The 13119-nt window shown below is 38.6% G+C and overlaps 1 pseudogene; it reads right to left on the bottom strand.

Moving 5' to 3' along the window:
• Positions 1-2598: 2598 nt before the first annotated feature.
• LOC118851151 lies at positions 2599-11386 on the bottom strand (annotated as a pseudogene).
• Between the last annotated feature and the right edge of the window lie 1733 nt (positions 11387-13119).

Raw genomic sequence — 13119 nt, 5'->3', positions numbered from 1 at the left:
CCTCAGACATTACGATCATAACTGGCTCTAAGGGTGCCATTTTAAAGAGATTCTCTCACTATTGGCTTTGGGGTATCCATCAGAGTTATTTGCATTCCATTTAAAACTCTTACTAAAGCTGCCCTACCTTGGAGCTGACAGTAGTTCCCTCTGCATACTATCAAATGCATTTTAAGGGAAAGAAGGGTGAGTGTGTGGACACTCATAGAAATGAGAAATGTTAAGTCTCTTCCAGGTCATCTAGTTTGTTCTACAGGGCCAAGGAAGCATTTCTGAGTATGACAGGATTTCACACTAATTAAAAGACCTCTGGGACTATTCAGGTCATCTGCCCCCAGGGCCTAATTCAGGACCTTTTCCTACAATAAAAATGGTTAATTTCCTCATCAGGTCTCATGTTGAAACATGTCAAATATCAGGGTTTCCATGGAGCCAGTGGAAAGGTTCTTTGAGATGGAGAATTGAATCAGCTCATTCTGTATTTTCAATCCTGCATTTCCTCCACCCCCAAGGGCTTATAAAAATCTCACTGAATCATTTCCTCCTCCAGGCAAAAGACAAAATATTGGGAATTGAGGTACATCCTTTCCTCTTTCTGTCTTCTGGTCAAGGTATCATTTCCCCCTCCAAAATCCCAGGGGAAAAGGAGATTCTCCTCTCTTTTGCCAGGATTTGGGGCTTTTCCCATAGAGAGACTGTTACCTGTGTATTTTCTTGATCATTGTGGGAAATGTTGAATCAAGTTTAGTGGTTTTGAGGTACTCATAAGCCTGCTCACTATACCAGCAGGCAATAAATAGGGAAGGACTGTTGCATCTGGTCCCTGTCCTGATATAGTTTTCCTCACAATGAATTCATTGGGAGACACAGCTGGTGGTCAGTTAAGTTTTTAAGCTCTCTTTTCACAGAATCCTTCTGTTACAAAAGGAAAAGTGATGGAGAGAAAACCAGCAGGCAAAATGTTAGAACCGTTACAAGGAATTTTTGCAGGGGAAAATGGAGAGAGGAGCAGGGAGCACGATGGGAAGTCAAAGGAAGGTGAAATAGCTAGCCACAGGAATAGCCACCTAGAGGAAGAAGCACATCCCAAAACAAGGCCACTATCACTAAGGTTGAAACAGGTGAAGGAGTAGCTCATATGAGAAGAAAAGGAAGAGCACTCTGAGATGGTAATTTTGGCACCCTCTAAAGTTTGGTGCCCATGAACCAAACTTTGGTCACCCTGCCTTAGTTATAGCTTGGATATCAGCCACCTGTTTGTAATTGGGAAAGAATGTCTAGGGTCAGAAACATGACCTGTACGGGTTGATATATTCCACCAAATGCAATATAAACCATGTTGAACCCGAGTTCAAAATACACAACTCCCCCAGTATGAAAATCTCAAGGAATTTCTCCTTAAGATGTTCAGTACTCAAGCCATAGACCAAACATAATTCTCATGCAGTGGAGACTGCTACTAAGATAAATGAATCATCCAGAAGCAACTGGATGGAGTCATCTGAGAAAGTCAGTAGACAAGGAAAACCAGGAGGATGAAGGGAAATATTTTAGCCATTTCTTAGTTCTTTGGGTGGAAGGTTGGTGGATAATGAGCTATACACCATCCCAAGACCTAGGGAAAAAGAAACAAGACCTACCTGGCAAATTTTAGCACTTAAGAGAACTAATTTTTCTCCCTTTCCCATGGATCAGCACACATATGTTGATAAATATGCCCAACCCAGTGGCAAGCAAATATCAGTACTCAAGTATTCCCTACTGGCTGGCAGACCCAGTGGGCCTTTTGGCATCAACATTGTTCCATCCCTCTATTCTTTTCTCCTTCTGGGTCACCTACTTTTCCCTTGGCCTGCAAGTACACTGTTTGAAAATTGTATCTTGACCCTCTTTTCCACCATAGTCTGAGATAAGTGAAAGCTTAGATTAATTACTGCTGAACAGTATTATAACAACATAACCAATAACAAAGGTAGCAGCTGAGCCAGTGGTACCAGTGACTAAGTAGTATTCAATTTTCTCTTTATCTAGGACTCACTGGCAAAGGGATTGCTAAAAGGTCCTGACTGAAAGAGTATCTGCCAGAATCCAACAATTACCTCCCACCCTCATCCTTGTCACAAACCCTCTTTCTGTCAGGTTGAGGCAAAATTATTGCCGCTGACAAGATCTACTTAAAAGTGGCTCATGTTCTTAGTCACTGGGGTCAACAAAAAGGGGAGAAGAGGAGTCAGTGTTGGTTACATGTTCCTAATTCACTCAAGAAAATGGTTTGAGATATTGGCAGAATAGCCAGCTAAACAATTCTAAGAGTGAGAGGGCTTCAAGCACTTGGACTATACCAAGATCAGACCAATGCCTGAAGAGATTAATTTGATAGGATGTTGTACCTCTGCCTTTCAATTTCCCCAATCAGCAAGACCAGATGAGTTCTAGATCTTTCTGAAAGACAGCATGCTGATATTATGGTGACATTGGCAAGACTTGGTAATGAACAAAAAAATTCCCAAAGCAATAGTGAAGAGGAGTCTGTGAAGCCAGAGTTTTGTTGGAGGATAAGATCTATTGAAACAGAGAAAAGATAGGGTGAGGGAGAGTTCAAGATTTGCTGAGTTGCTTGGCTACATGAGCATAGCCATCCCAATTTCTTTGTCAGCTGCACAGATGTTGGTGAATTAATCTTGTGCATAGGCATTCTTGAGGTGCCACCATAGACCTGTCATCTCCTCAGGGATCTCATAGTTGTGGTATTTCTTGGCTACAGTCTTGACCACTTGGAGTTTGGGAAATAGATTGCAGCCAGAAAGGGTTACCTCCTACCCATCCAGAAACTTACACCTAGAGATCTTCTCATCATCTCCACAAGTATCAGCATCTATCTCCTCAGGCAGGAGTGTATTCAGGTAAACATCCAGGCCTTTAGTCAAGCCTCTTTCAAGAGGAGCATTATCTTGTTGCTTCGTATGCTTACTGTATGAAGAGAACTTGGAGAAGATGTCAATCCCAGCTATGTTGGATTCCCTATGTTTAGCAGCCAGTTTGGGGTACTTTTGCAGGGTCAGGGTCTCCTCCAAGAACTCATCTGTTCAGATTTTTTTTAAACAAAATAATACACCAAAAAAGAGATAAATCACTGGCTAATTTGATTTTTACTCAAAAAAACCCCCCAAATTATCCATATCAATAATGAAAAGGGTGAATTCACACTCAATGAAGATGAGATAAAAGCCATTCTTAGGAATTATTTTGCTTGACTAAATGACAATGAAACTGACAATTTTAATGAAATGGATGAATATTTAGAAAAACACAAATTGCTTTGATTGACAGAAGAGGGAATAGAATATTTAAATAACTTCATCTTAGGAAAAGAAATAGAACAAACCATAAATGAACTCCCTGAAGGTGAAAAAATGACAATCTAGGAATAGATATATTTTCAAACAAATTTTACCAAACATTTAAAGAACAATTAATTCCAATACTATATAAACTGAAAAAAAAGGCAAAAAAGGAATCCTACCAAATTACTTCTATGACACAAATATAGTCTAAATACCTGAACCAGGTACATCCAAAATAGAAAAAGGAAACTACAGACCAATTTCCCTAATTTCAAATGAAATAGTATCATTAAAATTATAACACAGAGCTCAACGATGACCAGACTGGATTTATACCAGGAATGTAGTTCTGGTTCAATATTAGGAAAATTATAAGCCTAGTTGATCACATGAATAACAAAAACAACAGAAATCACCTAATTATTTTAATAGATGCTGAAAATCTTTTGACAAAATACAATGCTCATTCCCATTTAAAAAAAAATAGAAAGTCTTAGAATAAACAGGGCTGCTTTTCTTAAAATGATAAATAGGATCTCTCAAAAACCAAGAAGGGCAGCTAGTTGGGGCAGTGGATAGAGTGCCAGACCTGGAGTCAGGAAGACCTGAGTTCAACTATGGCCTCAGACACTTACTAGTTATGTGACCCTGGGCAAATCACTTAACTTTATTTGCTTCAGTTCCTCATCTGTAAAATGAGCTGGAGAAGGAAATGGCAAACCACTCCAGTGTCATTGCCAAGAAAGCCCCAGATGGGGACACAAAGAGTTGGACAGGACAGAAACAAGTGAACAATAACTACAACAAAGCCAAGAAGTACTATGTTTAATGGATCAAATTAGAAGCCTTTTCAATAAGATCAGGGGTTGAAGAAAGATGGCCACCTTCACCATTATTATTCAAAATTTTCCTAGAAATGCTAGCTACAGCAATAAAACAAGAAAAAGAAAACGGAAATAAGTACTGGCAACAAGCATCCAAATGATCACTTTTTACAGAACCTTAAAGAATCAACTAAAAAACTAATCAAAACCATTATTAACTATAGGAAATTTGCCAGCTATACCACCCCCCCCCATTCATTAACATTTCTCTGTATTACATATAAAACCTAGGAAAAAGAGCTAGAAAGAGAAATTCCATTTAAAATAACTACAGATAGTATTAGATACTTAGGAATCAACCTGCCAAGACAAAACCCAGGAACTATTATATGAAGACAATTACAAAACATTCTTCACACAAATAGATCTAAACAACTGGAGAAATATCAATTGCTCATGGGTAGGTCAAGTCAATATCATAAAAATGATAATGCTATCTCAATTAATTTACTTACTCAGTGTTATACCAATCAACTACCAAAGAATTACTTTAATGAACTCAAAAAAATAATAAATTCATCTGGAGGAACAAAATGTTAAGAATATCAAGGTAATTAATTTTTTAAAAGGCAATGAAGGAGGCATAGATCTCAAATTATACTATAAATTGTAATCATCAAAACAATTTGGTCCTAGGTAAGAAATAGAATGGTTGATCAATGGAATAGATTATGTATATAATATACAGAAGCAAATGAGTACACTAAGGAACTTAGTATTTGACAAACACATGGATTGTAGCTATTGGGGAAAGGATTCTCTATTTGACAAACATTTCGGAGAACACTAAAATGTAGTCTGGCAGAAACTGGTCATGTCTCACTCTGTATACCAAGGTCAACTCAAAATGAGATTTATATGTGGAGGCCACAAAATGTCAAATCTGCAAGAAAAACCACTGAGAAGAACTCCAAGGCAATAATCATTTATTAAAGAGACCTGGCCCCATTTAATGAATAGGACTTCACATCTTCCTTATGATCTGAGATGCCCCCTTTCTCTAGGGCCTTAGTTTTATAGTGCTTGATACCCAATAATACAGGTAGAGCAGACCAAAAACACAGTCTTACTGGTGGCTAGACATTGCCCTTGTCCCTACACAAAATGCAGAATCCTACTGGTTGATAAATGTGCCAATGAGTTGACCTTAACAAATCTATCTTGGCTTTCAGGAGGTTGTACCAAAATCAATGAACAGGTTCAGGGGCTGGACTGATGAACAGATGTCAAAACATCTACATGGTCCATTGAGCTGGCAGAAAGGTAGGCTGCAGTCTGGCAACCAGGGTCACCCATTGGCCAAATGCTCACAGCCTTCTCTCCACATTGGGCAATAAGGGGACAATGAAGCGTGGAGTGGCAATGAAATAGCTGGGAGACTTTCCATGTCATTGAGTCACCTCTGTCACACTGGGATTAGTACTCTGCTCACCAAGAAGAAAGGGTGGAAGTCCTATATTAGTTTCCTATAAGCAAGTGAACTTCTTAGTGAGTGACTTTCTCATTATGCAACATACAGTTTGGAGCCCTTCATAAAAGGTGTGAGGCTTTTTATAAAAGCCTGGGGTCTTTTATAAGAAAGAATCTATCTTATTTAGTTATTCCTGCTTAGTTGATTAAATAAATGTATATTGATAAACTAGTATATTAGCTGATTGACTAAATGAATATTGATAAACAAGTACAATATATTAATTACTAACAATCACCACCTCTATGAAATCATTAGCTGATTAATACTGATGGGGCAAAACAGGGATTCAATTAGCCATTTCATTCATAGGGGGTGATATAATAAGTATTTTAATTAGTGGAGCATGGAAGAAATTACTTGTTAGAACTATAGTTAAGGGAAGAGTTCATGATCAAATAAGAATTAGATCCACAAGATGTAAAATAGAGAATTTTGATTTCATAAAATTAAAAACTTTTTTGGAGGGGAGGGCAATTGGGGTTAAGTGACTTGCCCAAGGTCACCCAGTCAAGTGTCTGAGGCCGGATTTGAACTCAGGTCCTCCTGACTCCAGGGTCGGTGCTCTACTCACTGTGCCACCTAGCTGCCCCAAATTAAAAACTTTTTGCACAGACAAAACCAATGCAGCTAAAATTAGAAGAAAATCAGAAAAAGAGAGAAAAATTTTTGCAGTAAGTTTCTATGATAAAAATTTCATTTCTTAAATATATGGGTAAATGAGGCAAATTTATAACAATAAGAGCTACTACCAATTAATAAATGGCCACAAGATTTGATCAATCAGTTTTCAAAGGAAGAAATCAAAACTTAATAGTCATATGAAAAAATACTCTAAATACTAATAATTAGAGGAATACAAATTAAAGAAACTCTGAGCTATTCCCTAATACCCATCATATTGGTTAAGATGATAGGAAAAAAATGACAGATGTTGGAATGGATGTGGAAAAATAGGTACATTAGTGCACTGTTGGTGGAGCTATGAACTAGTCAAACCATTCTGGAAAGAAATTTGAAATTATACCCCTAAAGTTATTAAACTGTGCATATCTTTTGATCCAGGAATGCCATTAATAGGTCTATACCCCCCCAAAATAACAGAAAAATCAAAAGGACCCATATGTACAAAGATATTTGTAATAGCTAAGAATTGGAAATGGGGAGTGCCCATGAACTGGGAAATGACTAAACAAATTAGTTTGTGAATGTGATGAAATATTATAGTGCAGTAAGGAATGATTAAGCAGATGCTTTCAGAAACACCTATGAAAACTTATATGAACTAATGCAAAGTGAAATAGAGAGCAATATATACAGTAATAGCAATATTGTCATGATAATCAACTATGAAAGACTTCGCAACTGATCAACACAATGACTCATCACAATTCCAAAGAACTCGTGATGAAAATAATATCCACCTCCAGAGAGAGAGAACTGATGAACTCTGAGTGCAGACTGAAACATATTTTTTTCTCTTTCTTATTTTTTTTTTTCAGAACATATCTAATGTGGAAGTATGTTTTGCATTACTTCAATGTATACTGAGTATTGTATTTGTCGCTTTCTCAGTGAATGTGTAGGGGAGGTGGTAGAGGGAGGGAGAAAATCTGAAACTGAAAATAAAATAATATTGAATAAAAGAAGAAAGCAAATAAACAAATACAAAAAGGGCAGCTAGATGGTGCAGTGGATAGAGCACTGGTCCTGGAGTCAAAAAAACCTGAGTCAAACTTGGCCTCCGACACTTAACACTTACTAGATGTGAGATCCTGGACAAGTCACTTTACCCCTTTTGCCTTGCCAAAAAAAAAAAAATAAAACAAACACAGAAATTATTATGGAATCATTTTACAGGGCATCTCAGGGGAAGATATCACAAGAAGGGAAAAAATAATGGTCTACATACCAAAAAGGGCAACTAAAAGAATATCAGTAGCTACTGACTTCTTTTCCCACATCTTCATTTTTATAAATTCTTGCTGAAAATGATTGACATGTACATTGAGAGTATCCTTGAGGAAAATATGTATAATGTGTCTTTAGAGTCACAGAATTGACTGGATATTTTGTGATTCTTATTGTAGACTATTTAGAAAAGGCATTTAATTTAATAGAATCTTAATGTACCTCCTCCAAAAAGAAGTCTTTTGTGCATATATTAAGATCATATGGGGCGGTGAGGTGACTCAGTTGATAGAGTGCTGGGTCTAGAGTCAGGAAGACCTAAATTCAAATTCAGTCCCAGACACTTAGTAGCTGTGTGATTCTGGGCAAGTCACTTAAACCCTGTTTGCTTCAGTTTCTCCATCTGTAAAATGAACTGGAGGAGGAAATGGAAAATTACTACAGTATCTTTGCCAAGAAAACCTTAAATGGGGTCATAAATAATTGGACAAAAATTAAATGACTGAACAATATGATCATAAAATATTCCTTTATAAATGCAACCATTCTCTGTTATAGCTGTTATGCCAGTAATAGTAATAGCCAATATTTAAATAACACTGTAAGGTTTGCAAAGCAATTTACAAACATCATTTAATTTAAAAACAATTTATTATTTATTTTTAACATTATTTTCTTTTTAAATTTTGAATTTCAAATTCTCTCCCTCCTATCCATCTACCACCCACTGAGAAGGCAAGCGACATATGTGTGTATATATATATATATATATATATATATTATACTCATGGAAAACATTTCCACATTAGCTCTCTCTCTCTCTTAAAGCAAGAAAAATAAAGTGGGAAAATTATACTTCAATTTGCACTGAGAATTCATCAGTTCTCTCTCTGGAGGAGCATAGCATTTTTCCATTATTAGTCCTTTGGAACTCTCTTGGATCATTGTATTGATCAGAGTGGTTAAGTCTTTCACAGCTGATCATCATTACAACATTGCTGTTACCATGCACAATGATCTCCCAGTTCTTCTTATATCACTTTGCATCAGTTCATATGTCTTGCTATGTTTTTCTGAAACCATTCCCTTATAATTTCTCATAGTACAATAATACTCCATCACAATCATATACTACTATTTTTTCAGGCATTCTTCAACGAACATCCCCTTGATTTCCAATTCTTTGTCACCACAAAACGAGCTGGTATAAATATTTTTGTACATGTAGGTCCTTTTTCTTTTTCTCTAATTGTTTTTGACGTACAGATTCAGTCAAAGGGTATGTACAGTTTTATAGCCCTTTGGGTATAATTCACATTGTTCTGCAGAATGGTTAGACCTGTTCACTATTCCACCAGCAGCTCATTATGTCATCATCTCCCTGATGTCATGGTCCTCTTCGAAAAGGAAGGACAAACACAACCTCTGCCTCTTGAAAGGAAGGTAAATTTTGATGGCCGAAAGCTGCCTAGTTAAACTTGGGGTTTACCGGCTAGATTTCTTTCTTCAAAGACCAAACCTTAAACCCATTTCATTTTAAAGCTTATAGACTGGAGACCAATAGGTTCCTGCCCAAGCACCACTTAATGGGTACTTTTTGGGCCCTCCTTGCTCAGAGAGAATATAAATAGTAACTGTTTCTCTTTTGGCCAGCAACCCTGAGAATCTTCTCCTCCTAGTTTGATTTTTTTTTTTAAATTAAAGGGGCCATCCATTCACTCACTTCTTAAAGAGGCCTATTCACTGAATGTGCCTTACCTCACTCAAAGTGAGAACCTGAAAAGACCTTAGCCTAAAAGGGCCAGAGCCTCCCATTGCATCCAGGGCCATCTCCAGTCCTCCTGATGAATATCTGGCCACTGGACCCAGATGGTTCTGGAGGAGAAAGAGAGACTGGTGACCTTGCACAGCCCTGCTTCACTCAAACAAAGTCGACACAAGTCATGTCATCATCTCCCTGATGTCATGGTCTTCTTCCAGAAGGAAGGACAAACACATTTATCATCTATAATAGGTGTGAACATACACATCAGAGTTGTTTTAATTCTCATTTCTCCAATCAATAGTGATTTAGAGCATTTTTACATGACTATAGGTAGTTTTGATTTCTTTATCTGAAAACTACCTGTTCATATCTTTGACCATTTATCAGTTGGGGAATGACTCTTATTTTTATAAGTTTTTACTCAGTTCTATAGTCAGTATTGTAAGAAATGGGAGGAGGAGTTTTGTTTCCACAGAACTGAAGGTGTACTTCTCTCCATCCCCCACCCCAGCTTTAGCAGAAACCAGGCTTCAGGTGGGTCAGGTGAAAGGTCAGAGGCTTGTACCCATGCTCAAATGAGACATTTGAGGAGGGCATGACATATGCAGTCAGGAAACTAGAGAGCCCAAACCGGTTGAACCAGTTCAAGCTTATCAAGGGTCTGGTCTTGTTCAAAGGTCCAGGCCTACTGATTTGCATAATTTGCATATGTTAAAGAGGGAAGGTAGGGGAAATAAAGAATGTAGATTAATCCTAAACTCAGACAAGGAAGATCTAATTAACTTCACTTCTGCTTCTGTATCCTTATTATCCTACCTATATAAACTGTATAACCTAGGAAAACTATGTAAAAAGTAAAGAATGTAAACTAACCATAACTCAAGCAGTAGTGGAGATGATGGTTACCCTCACTCCTGCAGCTGTATCAGTGTGAGTGTTCCCAGTGAGCACTACACTTGTTCTCTAGAGGAGTGTAATAAATGCCTTCCTCTGCCCACTCTGGTCCTGAGTTCTTTGAGTGAGAATGGGCAAATCACATGGATCTTCCTAAGGTTATACCATCAGGAAAGCAATGAGCTGCAGAAGCTCTGGCTAACTTCCTGACCCTGCCTTGGGGAGTCCTGTGATCCCCACTGCAGTGTTAAGAGGGTTACCACTTGGGATTCCCCTGTGTCTGTGTTTCAGTGAAGGTTTGGGAATAATATGTTGAGGTCAGGGGTTTAGGGGTGCTTGGGACCCCAAAATACTCCCACGCCGGGTCCTGCCAAATGAATTCAACCCAAGCCTTTTTATGGCCAGAGAAAAACAAAGTTTATTAAAGATTCACCATATTGAGTAGATTCTAAAGAGTCTGAGCATTTGTGACACTTGTATTGACAAGCAGGCCAGGTAGAATCTAAGCTAGATTGAATCTGAGCACCTTCAAGTAGGCCAGACAGATCTTATATACAGAAAGGTTGTTGGGAGGATCAATGGTGGTCGTGTAGTATCAGGTGATAGGAGGAGGGATTTAGGGAGGGTCTCGATGGGACTGTGGAGAGTAGGGTAAGGTCAGACTCCAGGAATAGGACTAAGGTTGGGAAATAGCTGAAGGCTACCAGGAGATGGAGGGCTAGGGTAACTGATTTGGGTATAGATATTTTGATAGGACCAAGGGGGGGAAATGGACTTAGGCAATCTGGAGGTAATCAGACAAAGGAGGGTGAGGCTAGGTTATTTGGACATGAAAAGTCAGATCAAGTGGGAAGACTCAAGGTCTGTTCAGGGGGGTTCCCAGAGACTCTACCCCATCATTTCTATTTCAAAAGCATTTCTTTGTAAACAACATATTGTTATATTCTGGTTTCGAATACATTTTGCTATTTACTTCTACTTTATGGGTAAGCACATCCCATTTGCATTCACAGTGATAATTACTAACTGTGGATTTCTCGCCATCCCATTTTCTTGTGGTTCTTTCTCTCTTTCTGTCTTGTCTCTGCTTACCTTTTTTTATTTTGTCATCATCCATTTCTCTTATCCTCCTCCCCTTTTATTTCCCTATTGGGTAAGTCACATTTCTTTTTTATTTATTTATTCATCTATCTATCTACCTATCTGATGAGGTTAAAGAAAAATGATTATGGTAGGGAACCATAGGTTTCTAGGGGTGCTCTAGGCCCCAAAACACCAACACGCCGGGTCCTGCCAAATGAATTCGACTCAAGCCTTTTCCGCCAAGTAAAAAGACAAAGTTTATTAAGGAATCTCCATAATGGGTTGCCTTAAGAAATCTTACCATTTTTGACAATTGTTTTCACAAGCAGGCAAGATTCAATCTGAGCTAGATTGAATCTGAGAGCCTTCAAGGAGACGAGATGAAACTTGTATACAGAAAGATTGTGGGAGGGATTGAGGGATGGTCTAGTAGTCTGGGGTGACTAGAGGAGGGGTTTAGGTAGGGTCTTGAGGAAGAGTCTAAGGAGGGTCTTGATGGGACTGGGGTGACTAGAGGTCAAGATTCCAGGAAACAAGAGAAGGGGATTTTGATAGGATTAAGGGTGGGAAGCAGCTGGACAATAGAGGGTTAGGCTAGGTAGAGATTTGGGCCTAGTGATAAGAAAAGGCTTATGGCCTTAGGCAAAGGCCAGATCTAGTGGGAAGATTCAAGGAGAGTTCAAGGGGGGTCCCAGAGAGAGTATACTCCAGATTTAAGGGGGTTCCCAGAGATTGTATTCTTATCATTCCCCCCTTAAACAAATGGGACCTAAATTCTTTTGGGATCCAAGGGGGTTCCCACAGTCTAAACCCCATCATATCTATCTATCTATTGAATGGGATGGATAATTGTGAAGACTTCACAGGGTAAAATACAGGGGTTACACTCTTCTCATATTTCTGAAATAGGGAATGTCTGAGGGAGTAGGAGAGGCTTGGGATTTGGCCCTGTGGTGACTCTGGAAGGTCAGGGCCTGGAGCTGTGGGCATGCCCTTCCCCCTCTCTCAGATGTTAGCACCAAATAGGAAGATAATGGACTACCTGTGAGCTATTTGTTCTGTGCTCCAGGAAGGTCTCTTCCCTGCCCACCACCCCCCATTTCTTCTCCTAGACTTTCTGACGCCACCCCTGGCAGTTGAGTTCCAGATAGGGAAAACCTGAACGAACAGAATCAACCTTGGTCCTCTGTCTAGTTTTCGTGCCTAGACTGTAAGCCCACCTCCCAGCCAATGGTGAGAAAGGATAGAGGTAGGCAGGAATCTTTTCATTAAAAGTATAAATTAAGGCAGCGTTCCCTTTTACTTCACCTCCTCCATTATGGAGGTGTGCCCAAATCTTGCAAGGTTTGTAAAATAAATTTACTTCGCTTCTCCTAAAGCTGTCTCTCCTATTATTTGAAAATTCTGTCCCATACACTGTCTATATCTACCTAATTTTAGTTTTCAACATTCACTTCCATAAGATTTTGAGTTTCAAATTTTCTCCCCATCTCTCCTCTTCCCCTACTCCAAGACAGCATGTAATTTGATTTAGGCTCTACATATACATTTATATTGAATCTATTTTCACATTTGTCATGTTGTCAAGAAGTATTAAAACCAATGGGAGAAACCATAAGAAAGAAGAAACAAAAATAAAAAAGAGAGAGAGAGAGCAAAATAATATGCTTCAATCTGCATTAAGACTCCATAGTTCTTTTTCTGGGTGTGGACAGTATTTTTCATCGTGAGTCCTTTGGAGTTGCCTTAGATCCTAGCATTGTTAAG

This window comes from Trichosurus vulpecula, chromosome 5 (assembly GCF_011100635.1).
Source record: "Trichosurus vulpecula isolate mTriVul1 chromosome 5, mTriVul1.pri, whole genome shotgun sequence".
In the NCBI taxonomy this organism is placed as follows: domain Eukaryota; kingdom Metazoa; phylum Chordata; class Mammalia; order Diprotodontia; family Phalangeridae; genus Trichosurus; species Trichosurus vulpecula.
Note: the sequence above shows the minus strand (reverse complement) of the source record. Positions and strands in the feature narration are given on the sequence as shown.